Source organism: Nelumbo lutea, chromosome 3 (genome assembly GCF_056320005.1).
Source record: "Nelumbo lutea isolate HS-2025 chromosome 3, American lotus-T2T, whole genome shotgun sequence".
Lineage (NCBI taxonomy): Eukaryota > Viridiplantae > Streptophyta > Magnoliopsida > Proteales > Nelumbonaceae > Nelumbo > Nelumbo lutea.
In genome coordinates this window covers 87,900,601-87,911,689 of record NC_142686.1, presented here as the reverse complement: position 1 = coordinate 87,911,689, position 11,089 = coordinate 87,900,601, and the positions used below count along the sequence as shown (strand labels likewise).

The window sequence follows — 11,089 nt, the reverse complement described above, 5'->3', positions numbered from 1 at the left end:
ACAGTTCGAAATGTTAAATCTCTACCGAAGTCCTATGATCCCATCCGTGCAGTCCTAGTTCCGTAAGAGGACGGGGGAGAGAGAGAGACCCATCTTGTTTTTCCCTTCCTGCTGCAGCTAGTGAAGACGAGGAATTCAGAAATTTCTTAGTCCATCGATTTTACTTCCACAGACGGTAAATTCTCAATTCCTCTTTCTTCAATTTTCTCTTTTATTTATCTTGTTTCTTTTTGTAAATTATGTTGTAAATTTCGATTTCTTGTGTTTTCTTTTTCTGCAGGGTTGATGTCTAGGGTTTTTGCGAGGTTGGATTTGTAGGATTTTCCGATTTTTTTGTTCTTATTATTGTTGTTGTAATAGTGATGGATGAGGTGAAACATAAGTCGAGGAGAGAGAATGCGGAGAGGAAGGAAGATTTGAAGAGGGGAGCAGAAAGGGATCGGGAGAGAGAGAAAGAGAGGAAGAGTCGGCGATCGGAACGTGAGAGGAGCGTTGATGAGAAGTAAAGGGAGAGGGATAGAGAAGATAGAGATAGAGATGACAGAAACGGAGAAGAAAGAGAGAGGAAGAGGAAGAGGAAAGAGAGGGAGAAGTTGAAAGATAGAGAGAGAGAAAGAGAGAAAGATAGAGAGCACAGAGAGAGGGAAAGAGGTAAAGAGAGAGACAGAGACAGAGATAGGGAAAGGGAGAAAGATAGAGAGCACAGACAGAGATAGAGAGGATCGAGAGAGGGAGAGAGATAGAGATAAAGGGAGGGAACGAACAAGAGAGAGGAAAGAAAGAGAGCGTGAGAGGAAAGATGGGGAAAGGGAAAGGGAAAGGGAAAGGGAAAAGGAAAAGGAGAGGGAAAAGGAGAGGGAGAGGGAGAAGCGTTGAGAACTGGATAGGGATGAGGACAGGGAAGCAGATGATTATGACAGGAAACGACAGAGGATGGAGGTGGATTATAATCAGGAAAGAGAACGTCAGCGGAAGAAATTGGATGAGGAGATGGACAAGCGGAGGAGAGTTCAGGAATGGCATGAATTGCGAAGGAAGAAGGAAGAATCTGAAAGAGAGAAGTGTGGTGAAGTGAATGGGGATGAACCAAAGTTGGGTAAGAACTGGACCCTTGAAGGATAATCAGATGATGATGAAGCTGTTGTTGCAGGGAAGTCAGAGAAGGATGTGGACTTGCAGGAGGATGCCAAGCCTGCTAACATAGGTGCAGATGCCATGGTGGTTGATTCTGAGAATGGAAGTGGAGTGCCTATGGGACAAAATGGCGGTGACAGTGTCAGTGGGGAGGAGGAAATTGACCCATTGGATGCTTTCATGAACTCTATGGTGTTGCCTGAAGTTGAGAAGCTGAACAGTGCCAAGGATTCTTTGAATGTGGAGGATAAAAAATCTGATTCCAAGAATGCCCAAAAAGACGGTATGAGTAATGGAGTTCAACCAAAGAAAGGTATAAATAAATCTACTGGAAGAATAATTCCTGGAGAGGATTCTGATTCAGATTATGGTGACCTTGAAAATGATGAACTTCCACCAGAAGATGAAGATGATGATGAATTCATGAAAAGAGTGAAGAAGACCAAAGCTGAGAAATTAACTTTAGTTGATCACTCAAAGATCCAGTACCCACCTTTCAGGAAGAATTTTTATATTGAAGTGAGAGATTTTAAGGATGACATCCAAAGAGGTACCTGCTTACAGAAAGCAACTAGAATTGAAGATACATGGAAAGGATGTACCAAAGCCTGTTAAGACATGGAACCAGACTGGTCTTATGAGGAAAATATTGGATACAATAAAAAAGCTTAACTATGAGTGGTCGAGACTGCATAGGAATGGTTCTATTGGTCTTATAATTATGAGTGGTCGAGACTGCATAGGAATTGCAAAGACTGGTTCGGGGAAAACCTTGGCATTTATTTTACCAATGTTGAGGCATATCAAAGACCAACCACCTGTTGTTCCTAGGGATGGTCCTATTGGGCTTATAATGGCACCTACAAGGGAGCTTGTCCAGCAGATCCATAGTGATATCAAGAAGTTTGCTAAGGCAGTGGGTGTTAACTGTGTACCTGTATATGGAGGTTCTGGAGTTGCCCAACAAATAAGTGAATTAAAGTGGGGAGCTGAGATTGTTGTGTGCACTCCAGGTAGGATGATGGATATACTTTGTACTAGTAGTGGAAAGATAACAAATCTCCGCAGAGTTATGCATCTGGTTATGGATGAAGCAGATCGAATGTTTGACATGGGTTTTGAACCTCAGATTACTCGCATTGTTCAAAATACCCAACCAGACCGACAGACTGTACTGTTCTCTGCCACTTTTTCCCCGTCAAGTTGAGATACTGGCACGTAAAGTGTTGAACAAGCCTGTGGAAATACAGGTTGGGGGAAGGAGTGTTGTCAACAAGGATATAACACAGTTGGTTGAGGTGAGACCAGAAAGTGAGATTTCTAAGACTCCTAGAGCTACATGGGGAATGGTATGAAAAGGGAAAGATTTTAATATTTGTCCACACAAGAAAAATGTGATTCTTTGTTCAAGGACTTGTTAAGGCATGGTTATCTTTGCCTCTCTCTTCATGGGGCTGAGGATCAAACTGATCGTGAATCCACCATTTTCTGATTTCAAGAGCAATGTCTGTAATCTGATGATTGCAACAAGTGTTGCAGCAAGGGGGTTAGATGTCAAGGAGCTTGAGCTAGTAATCAACTTTGATGTCCCAAATCATTATGAAGACTATGTTCATCGTATTGGACGGATTGGTCGGGCAGGCAGGAAAGGCTGTGCTATTACATTTATATACATTTATATCAGAGGTGGATGCAAGATATGCTCCAAATCTTGTAAAAGCCCTGGAACTTTCTGAACAAGCAGTTCCTGAAGACCTGAAGGCTCTGGCTGATGGTTTCATGGCAAAAGTAAGTCAAGGACTTGAACAAGCCCATGGCACTGGTTATGGGGGAAGTGGTTTTAAGTTCAATGAAGAAGAGGATGAAATGAGAAAAGCTGCAAAGAAAGCACAGGCAAGGGAATATGGCTTTGACGAAGAAAAGTCAGATTCAGAGTCTGAAGATGAAGGGATCCGGAAGGCAAGAGGGGACATCACACAACAAGCTGCCCTTGCTCAGGTTGCTGCTTTAGCTGCAGCCTCCAAGGAAAGTATGGGTTTGGTGCCAACCCCTGTCAGTGCAGCACAATTGCTTCCAAATGGAGGACTACCTGTAACTTTGCTTGGTGTCCTTGGTTACCAGGCACGGCAGCTGTTGTTCCTGGGGCTACACTGCCTATTGTCCCTAATGAGGGAGCAGCTCGTGCTGCAACATTGGCAGCTTTCATGAATTTGCAGCATAACCTGGCAAAGATCCAAGCTGATGCAATGCCTGAACACTATGAAGCAGAGCTTGAAATTAATGATTTCTCCCGGAATGCTCGTTGGAAGGTGACCCATAAGGAAACTTTAGGTTCAATTTCTGAATGGACAGGAGCTGCCATTACAACAAGGGGGCAGTATTACCCACCTGGTAAAATTCTGGGACCTGGGGAGCGCAAGCTCTACCTGTTCATCGAGGGACCTACTGAACAGTCTGTAAAGAGAGCAAAAACACAGGTAAAACGTGTTTTGGAGGATATCACCAACCAGGCATTGTCACTCCCTGGTTCAGCCCAATCAGGAAGGTACTCAGTTCTGTGAGATACTGGTTAAGATTTCTCTAGTTGGATGAATGTGTACTTTTTTGCTTTCCATCTGCTGGAAAACCGTTCCTTGGACCTCTGTACTCCAGATTCTTTTTTTTTTTTTTGGATGTTTATACTTGGCCTACTGGGATTCACCTTCTTATCCTTGGTTGTGGAAAATCAATATATTTACGGCCAAAATGATTTCTTTGGTAGCTTGTAATTTTGATTGACATCTTATGAATAAGTTTTTGAGACCATTATACAAGCTTTTGTATAAAACAGTGGTAAAGAAACGATGGATTGAAGAAAGATTTCTTGTTTAATTCATGTTGCCCTCTTTTTGAAAATCAATAATAACAACAATGATGGATACGACAACCGCAACAACATCACATCTTAGAAAGAAAATCACATTAGATGTTTGACTGTAACGTTACAGCCTTAAAGGTATGAAGTTTTAACTCAATCTCAACATTCACGAAAGACTTGGAAGAAACACACGTTGGGGAGTCGCCAATTCCATTAGAATATTGCCCACTCATATAGCACTCATAGCATAATGCATTCATTGATATGTGCTGTTAAATTCAGGATGTTAGATTTTAAGTGCATCACAGAGTTTCTTTAATTTTGCGTTGTGTTCCTGTAGTATTGAATATTGGATGAAAAGATAGATACAGAATTCAAAAGCAATTTTCTTCTTAAGCTCAGTTTGTACTCTTCCAAACTGAGCCTCAAGATCTGAAATAGAACTATTATAGCAATTGAAGCTCCAAACATAATCTTGGATTTCATGACAGTCAAACATGAAATCGGCATTGTTCATGGATTTCTGCTGCATGTCATTATAGTCAGGTGAATGACAAGTGGAACTATAAGTGAGAGTGGAAGTAACTCTTTGACAATCTTTCTCATCTTCATGAGGATCATGAATGATATTTAGCGGCAGCAAATTTCTTATCCTCACCCTTGTAGTTAACCATGGTTATGGGCTTGTCACCAGGGCAGCAGGTTTTTCAATTATAGTAAAGGCCTGAAGGGCCAAAACTTGATGAGTTAATGCTACTCTACAGATTGACATCAATGATTTTCAACAAAATAAGTGTATGTAGAAGGGACCCAGAAATGGTTCATTTCCATCAAATAACATAGAGTCTCTTGAGAAATAGTTTAAGGCAATTGGTTTAGTTCATTATGTTGTATTTAGTTGGAGTGCAAATATGAACCATTGCAAATTTGTACTCTGGTTCAGATTTGTCTTTGTACAAGCACACTTGACCTGATACATACAAAACTTTCATTGAACTAATACTGTTATTTCATAACTTTTACTGATGATTATTCTCGGTATGGTTATGTGTACCTAATGAGACATAAGTTTGAATTCTTTGAAAATTTCAAGGAGTTTAGACAAGAAATCGAGAAATAGTTGAAAAGACATATCAAAAATCTTCGATCAGATCGATGAAGTGAATATCTATCCAACAAATTCAATGACTAATTAAAGAACAATGAGATTATATCACAATTGTCTCATCCTGTTACACTACAGTTAAACGGTGTGTCAGAGAGAAGAAATCAAACTCTATTAGATATGGTTCGGTCACTCTTCGTCCATTCAGAATTACTTATATCATTTTGGGGACATGCATTGGAGACTACAATATATGTATTGAATCGGGTTTTGACCAAATCGGTTCCTATGAATCCTTATGAGCTTTGGACCAGCAAGAAACCAAGTGTAAGACACTTGAAAATATGGGGTTGTCCAATACACATTAAAAGAACAAGTGCGGACAAATTGGAACCCAAAACCAGTCGTTGCCTATTTGTAGACTAGCCCAATGGCTCTGTAAGGTATATTTTCTATGACCTAAGAGAACAAAAGTCGTTTGTTAGTCGAAATGCCTACTTCTTAGAAGAATATTTATGGAACGCAATCCAGCCAGTCTTAGCTGTCAATGAATTCGCCTCTGAGTTGGAGCGTCGGGGAGCCTGAAACGGGAAAGATGAGAGAACTCCAGGGGGAACCTGGTGTGATAACTCTGAAGCTCAAGTCAGTAATCTCTCGAAGGCAAAGTGTAGACCAGATAGCGCAAAGTTCACATACCTTGTTTGTTGGGGGTAGGGGCCTTTTATAATCACTTCGCACACTTGCTCCGAGGCCCTTGTCAGGTCGGGTATGATTACCCTTGCATTTGTCAACTCGGGCGTCATCCTTTCTACTGGGACAGAACCGTCACTGCCTTTTGACGGAACCGTCTCTCTAATTGGAGATGGCGGTGTCAGGAGGCGGTGGCAGGTGGCCGTTTGGAGAGCGGTCGTCAAGCGTCAGATCCCAAGTCAGTCAGGTGCACCGCCCTCGGGTACGAACTTCCTCGGTGTCAAGCATAGTACGGTTTATTTGGTTTTGGTGCCCTGAGGGCGATGTGGTGGAGTGGTGAGCGAGGTGAAGTCTTGAGTTCGGAGGTATGTATAGGACAGGTCAGTTCGGCGAGGTATGTCCTGAACTGTTACACGGTAGGCCAATTCGGCGAGGTGTATCCCGAGTTGTTACAAGGCAGGCCAGTCCGGCGAGGTGTATCCCAAACTGTTAAGGCAGGCCAGTTCGGCGAAGTATGTCCCGAACTGTTACAAGGCAGGCTAGTTCGGCGAAGTATGTCCCGAACTGTTACATGCAGGCCAGTTCGGATTACTTTTCTGGTTTGGGGCCAAGGGTGAGTTCGGGCCCCTAGTAGGGAGTTGACCGTTGGTTTCTGTTAGACAGTCTTGTATGCCCTTAGCTTCAATCGGATTTGATGTACTTTTGTTATTTAGTGAAAATAAATTAAAGTGCATGTTTGATTCATGTTGTTTGGTATAATTCTGTGTAAAACCCTAAAACTGGACACTAATAGAAACTTGTGTTAGTTTTAAATGTTCACAGCCATTGGATAAGTCTGGGGAGACTTATCCTGCCAAGGCTGATACTGGTGTGCCACCAAGTGTTGGGATGGCTTGTTTCGGCCATTAGGGTAAGACCCAAGGCACATGAAGTATGTGATTGCTTGAACCCTTGAACCGGACCAGATTTTCAGTATTGCCCTAGACCTTGGAGACAGATGGGCAAAACTGGAAAGTTACACCTGACCCCTAGACTCGATTATGACACATCACTAGGTGTCGGATCGGGATGTCTTTGATGTGTCAATCAGTGAGATCCTTAGTGGGGGTCAAAACCTGGACATGTTGGGGCAGTTTGAGAATTCATCTGAGTGAGTGGTCATAGTGACAGGATCAGCCCCTTTGTCGGACAATGGTAATGATTGGTATGCACTCTCTCTGATGGAAACCAAACTGCCGGCAGTTGATTTCAATCGTTGGAATTTTGTTTTGCAAAATAAGATATGTATATGTATGGTTTCAAAAGATTTGCAAAAGGTTTTAATTCCCGGGATCCATGTGAGTAGAGAGTGCGGCACTGTTCCTTGCAGCCGAGAGAGAGGTCTTCTCTTGTCGAGCAGTGCTTGATCATTAAGGGCTGAGAGGTTAAGTGTAAAACCATTTAGGATAATACCTGATGGGCTAATCTTGCACCTGCCCACAGTCCCTGAGTTTTTATAAGATGGTTTGGCCTAGGGACCACTTAATGTAAGTGTTGGGCCCATATGGTCCATGTGATGGGCTCAAGGGGGTCACTAAGTCTTTCAGTGAATTCGGCTGGGCCTTGTAATAAAGGCTAGGCCAAATCCATGTGGCTGGTGTGTAGATCAATGCTTGGGTCCCACGCTATACAAAGAAGCCCAACTAGGCAACAAGTTGGAAACTAGTTAAACACTGAACACTTAATGGGCCAAAAGCCCATTTCGAACTGGGCTGATATGATCACCAGTTCATAGGGAAAATCTAAGATTAGTGTTAGTAAAAGGATTGGGTCTTTGACTTTATCCACTCTAAGAGACCAAATTCAAATTAGATTTGAATATGTTAACCTCCTGATAAGATCAGGAGTTAACTAACTTAATCTGCAGATAGGATTAAGATTAACCTCTATCCAAATACTGATTTGGATTGGGATAACTCCCAAAATATTGGGAGGTTTCTTAATCAAGAAGAAAGAGGAGAAAACCCTAACAAAAATATTAGATTTCGAACTAGGGGGTTTGAGTAAGCAAGAAACACATCCTACAATATGAGATTTGATCTCTCACAGACTCTAGAGAGAAGAGACAGTTCTGCCCTCTTCGTCCCTGGACTTCTCCTCCTTCAGCCGCCGCCACTACCTATTGGAAGATTGGATCTTTGCAGCAACAGGAAGTCAAGAAAGCAGTTCTTGACAATAGTCTTGCAAGATAAACAAAAGGATTCGGTGTTCAAGGTTTCTAGAGGGTTCTTGTGAAGAATCCAGTGTGTAGGACGCACCCTACTGGTTCCGTTCCATCCACAGCTGTGTCATCTTCAGCAGGAGCGGATCTTGGTTACTTCTTTGGGCGTGAAAACCAACTTTGAGAGATATTATTTCTCCAGATCATGTATAATCCTTCATGTTTCCTTTGGGTTCAGATCTGGTTTGTTTATGGTTCAAGTAGGATCCTTGAATAATGTATTCTAAATTTAGGGAATATGATTCTCAGTTGGAAGAAGGTAGGAAATTTTTTTGAAATTCGCCCCCATTCCGCACCTTTCTTGGCGTCCATTAGATGGATCCTACCATTCTTTCAGTTTCTCCATTGGGTGCTCACGGCTTAGGCTTGCTTTTGTGCCGAGCTGTTGCCTTTGCCACGTGTCGCATAACTGTGAGGTCGGGCCAAATCTTCCTTCATCAATTGTCCCCCACTCCTCGCGCCAAGGGTCTTGCCCTTGTGCGGGGGGTTTTGCGAGGTGGTAGGTGGATTTGTCCCGTTCTTCGAATCTTGATTGCGCGAGTTGCTTTTGCCAGGGTTCTTTGGTTTTCTGGAGTGTCCGAGAAGGCAGGAGACGTGCCTTCTGCTCATAAATGTTGATGGACATGGCAGCGCGCGTTTATTTTAAATTTCAAAAATTCGCGTCGCTGGGACATGACAGCGGGTCATTTTAATTTTGAAAAAAGTGTGCCACTACCGTTCTGAAGGGACGTGCACTGGCGGTTTTGTCAGTTGCAGGGAGACGTGCAGCACGTTGTCAGTTTCAGAAAAGACATGCGCCGACGTGACGTCGGTTTCAAAAAGACGTGCGCTGACGTTTTGCTCTTTTCGGAAAGACGTGTGCCAATCACGTCTCGATCTCAGGGGACATGCGGTCAACGCGAATGTGGGCCATCGGATCGTCTTTGATCTGCACGGTCGGTTCTTGGTTACTGTAGCTATAAATAGTGGGGGACCCTAGTCGATTTGTCACTTCTGCGGTTTTCCTCTTGAGTTCGCGTCCAACTTTTCAACTCACGTCCAGGTTTTTCAGCTCGCGTCTAGGCTGGTTGCTTAGCCTTCAAGGTTTTTTGGCTTGTTCCCGTCTCCGGAGCCTTCAAAACTTTCTTCCAATGATACCTTCCTGAATCCACCTCTTTTCCTCGATGTCTAGCTTTGATAGCTCAGACGACTCTTCAAATAGGACTGATGTGGGTTCTACAAACCGAGTCGTATCCCCCGACTGCCTTAGTGATCCTGAGGTGGAACTTGAGAATGACTATGAACCCGTAGGCCGAGCCGCTTCGGGTAGTTTGGCGTCTAACTCTCGCCGATGTCGGATGCTAGACAGGTTTGGTCCCTCGACCATGACGCCCGAGGGGCTTCAATCTATACTTATGTCTTACAATTTGCCTGGGGGGTATACATATTTCATTCCTTCGGGGTAGCTTTCCTTGGGAACACAGTCCTGATGAGATCGTGATTTTTTGAGAGCAGCTCGTTGCGGGGTTGTGACTGCCTTTCTGAAGGGATAGGAAACTATCATATGGACGCCCAAGATTGCAGAATAAAGGGGGGGCGAATTTCAAAAATTTTTCTTTCCCTTCAACTGGGAATCAAATTCCCTATTTAGAAAATCATATTTTCAATGATCATTCTTGAACCATAAACTGAACCAGATCTGAACCAAAAGGAGGAGAGAGAGATAATACCTGATAAGGAGAAATAATATCTCTCAATGGAGGTGTTCACACCCAAGGTAGAAACCAAAATCTGCTCCCATTGAAGATGGCACAGTGTAGGGTGGAGTAGAATCAGTAGTGTCCTTCCTAAGAACTTGATTCTTCCCAAAAATCACCTGGGCGGCTAGTGAGTACAACTCTACCAATCTCTAGATCTGATCTTGATTTCACCCAAGCAATTGAGATCGAACTGCTATAGGTGGCGGTTGCAGGAAGGAGGCGGCTAGAGAGAATTTGCAGGGTGCAGAATTCTTTCCTCTGTGATCTCAGCTCTGAAGACAAGACTGTTGCTGGTGATTGTGTGCCTAAAGGTTGCCGCCCCCTCTTCCTTTTATGGACTTAAAGGGATCAACTCCTAATCCCATTAGGAGTTACTAACCCAAATCATATCTAGATTAGAAGTCCCTTTAAGATAAGGGATAAACCTTATCTTATCTGCAGATTAAATCAGTCAGTTCCTAATCTAATTAGGAAGTTTCCAAATCTAAATCTCATTTAAAGACTAATCAAATTAGCCCAGTTCGAAATGGGCTTAAGGCCCATTTAGGGTTATGTATTCATTAAACCTTCCAAACTGCTGCCCAGTTGGGCATCCTTGTATGGTGTGGAACTCAATTATTGATCTACACATCAGCCACATGGGTTCAGCCCAGCTTTTGTTACAAGGCCTGGCCGAATACACTGTTATGGACAGTGCACCCCCTGAAACCCATCAGATGGGCTCTATGGGCCCAACACTTACCCTAAGTGGTCCCTAGGCCAAGCCACCTTGTAACACCCAGGGACTGTGGGCATATGCAAGATTAGCCCATCAAGTATTATCCTCAATGGCCTTACACTTAACTTCTTAGTCCATAATTATCATACACTGCCCGACAAGAGAGGACCTCTCCCTCGGATGCAAGGAATAGTGTTGCACTCTCTCAAGTATAGATCCCGGGAATTAAAACCTTTTGCAAACATTTCAAAACTATAATATATATATACTTTTTATATCTCATATAAAACATATTTTGCAAAACAAATCTCAACGATTGAAATCGGCTGCCGGCAGTCTTGGTTTCCATCAGTGAGAGTGCATCTCTGATCATTACTTTTGTCCGACAAAGGGCCTGATCCTGTCACTATGATCATCCACTCAGATGAATTCTCAGATTGTCCCAACATACCCAGGTTTTGAACCCCGCTAAGGATCTCACTGAATGGTATATCAAAGACCCGACACCTAGTGCAGTATCATAATCGAGTCTAGGGGTTGGGTGTAACTTTCCAGTTTTGCCCATCAATCTCCAAGGTCCAGGGCA

At 43.1% G+C, this 11,089-nt stretch overlaps 1 pseudogene across 1 annotated transcript; it reads left to right on the top strand.

The window, feature by feature from the left end:
* The first annotated feature begins 46 nt into the window (after positions 1-46).
* LOC148866221 (DEAD-box ATP-dependent RNA helicase 45 pseudogene) lies at positions 47-3,908 on the top strand (annotated as a pseudogene). Its single transcript, XR_016110226.1, has 2 exons — positions 47-175; positions 281-3,908. The product of XR_016110226.1 is annotated as a DEAD-box ATP-dependent RNA helicase 45 pseudogene (transcript).
* Positions 3,909-11,089: the final 7,181 nt, after the last annotated feature.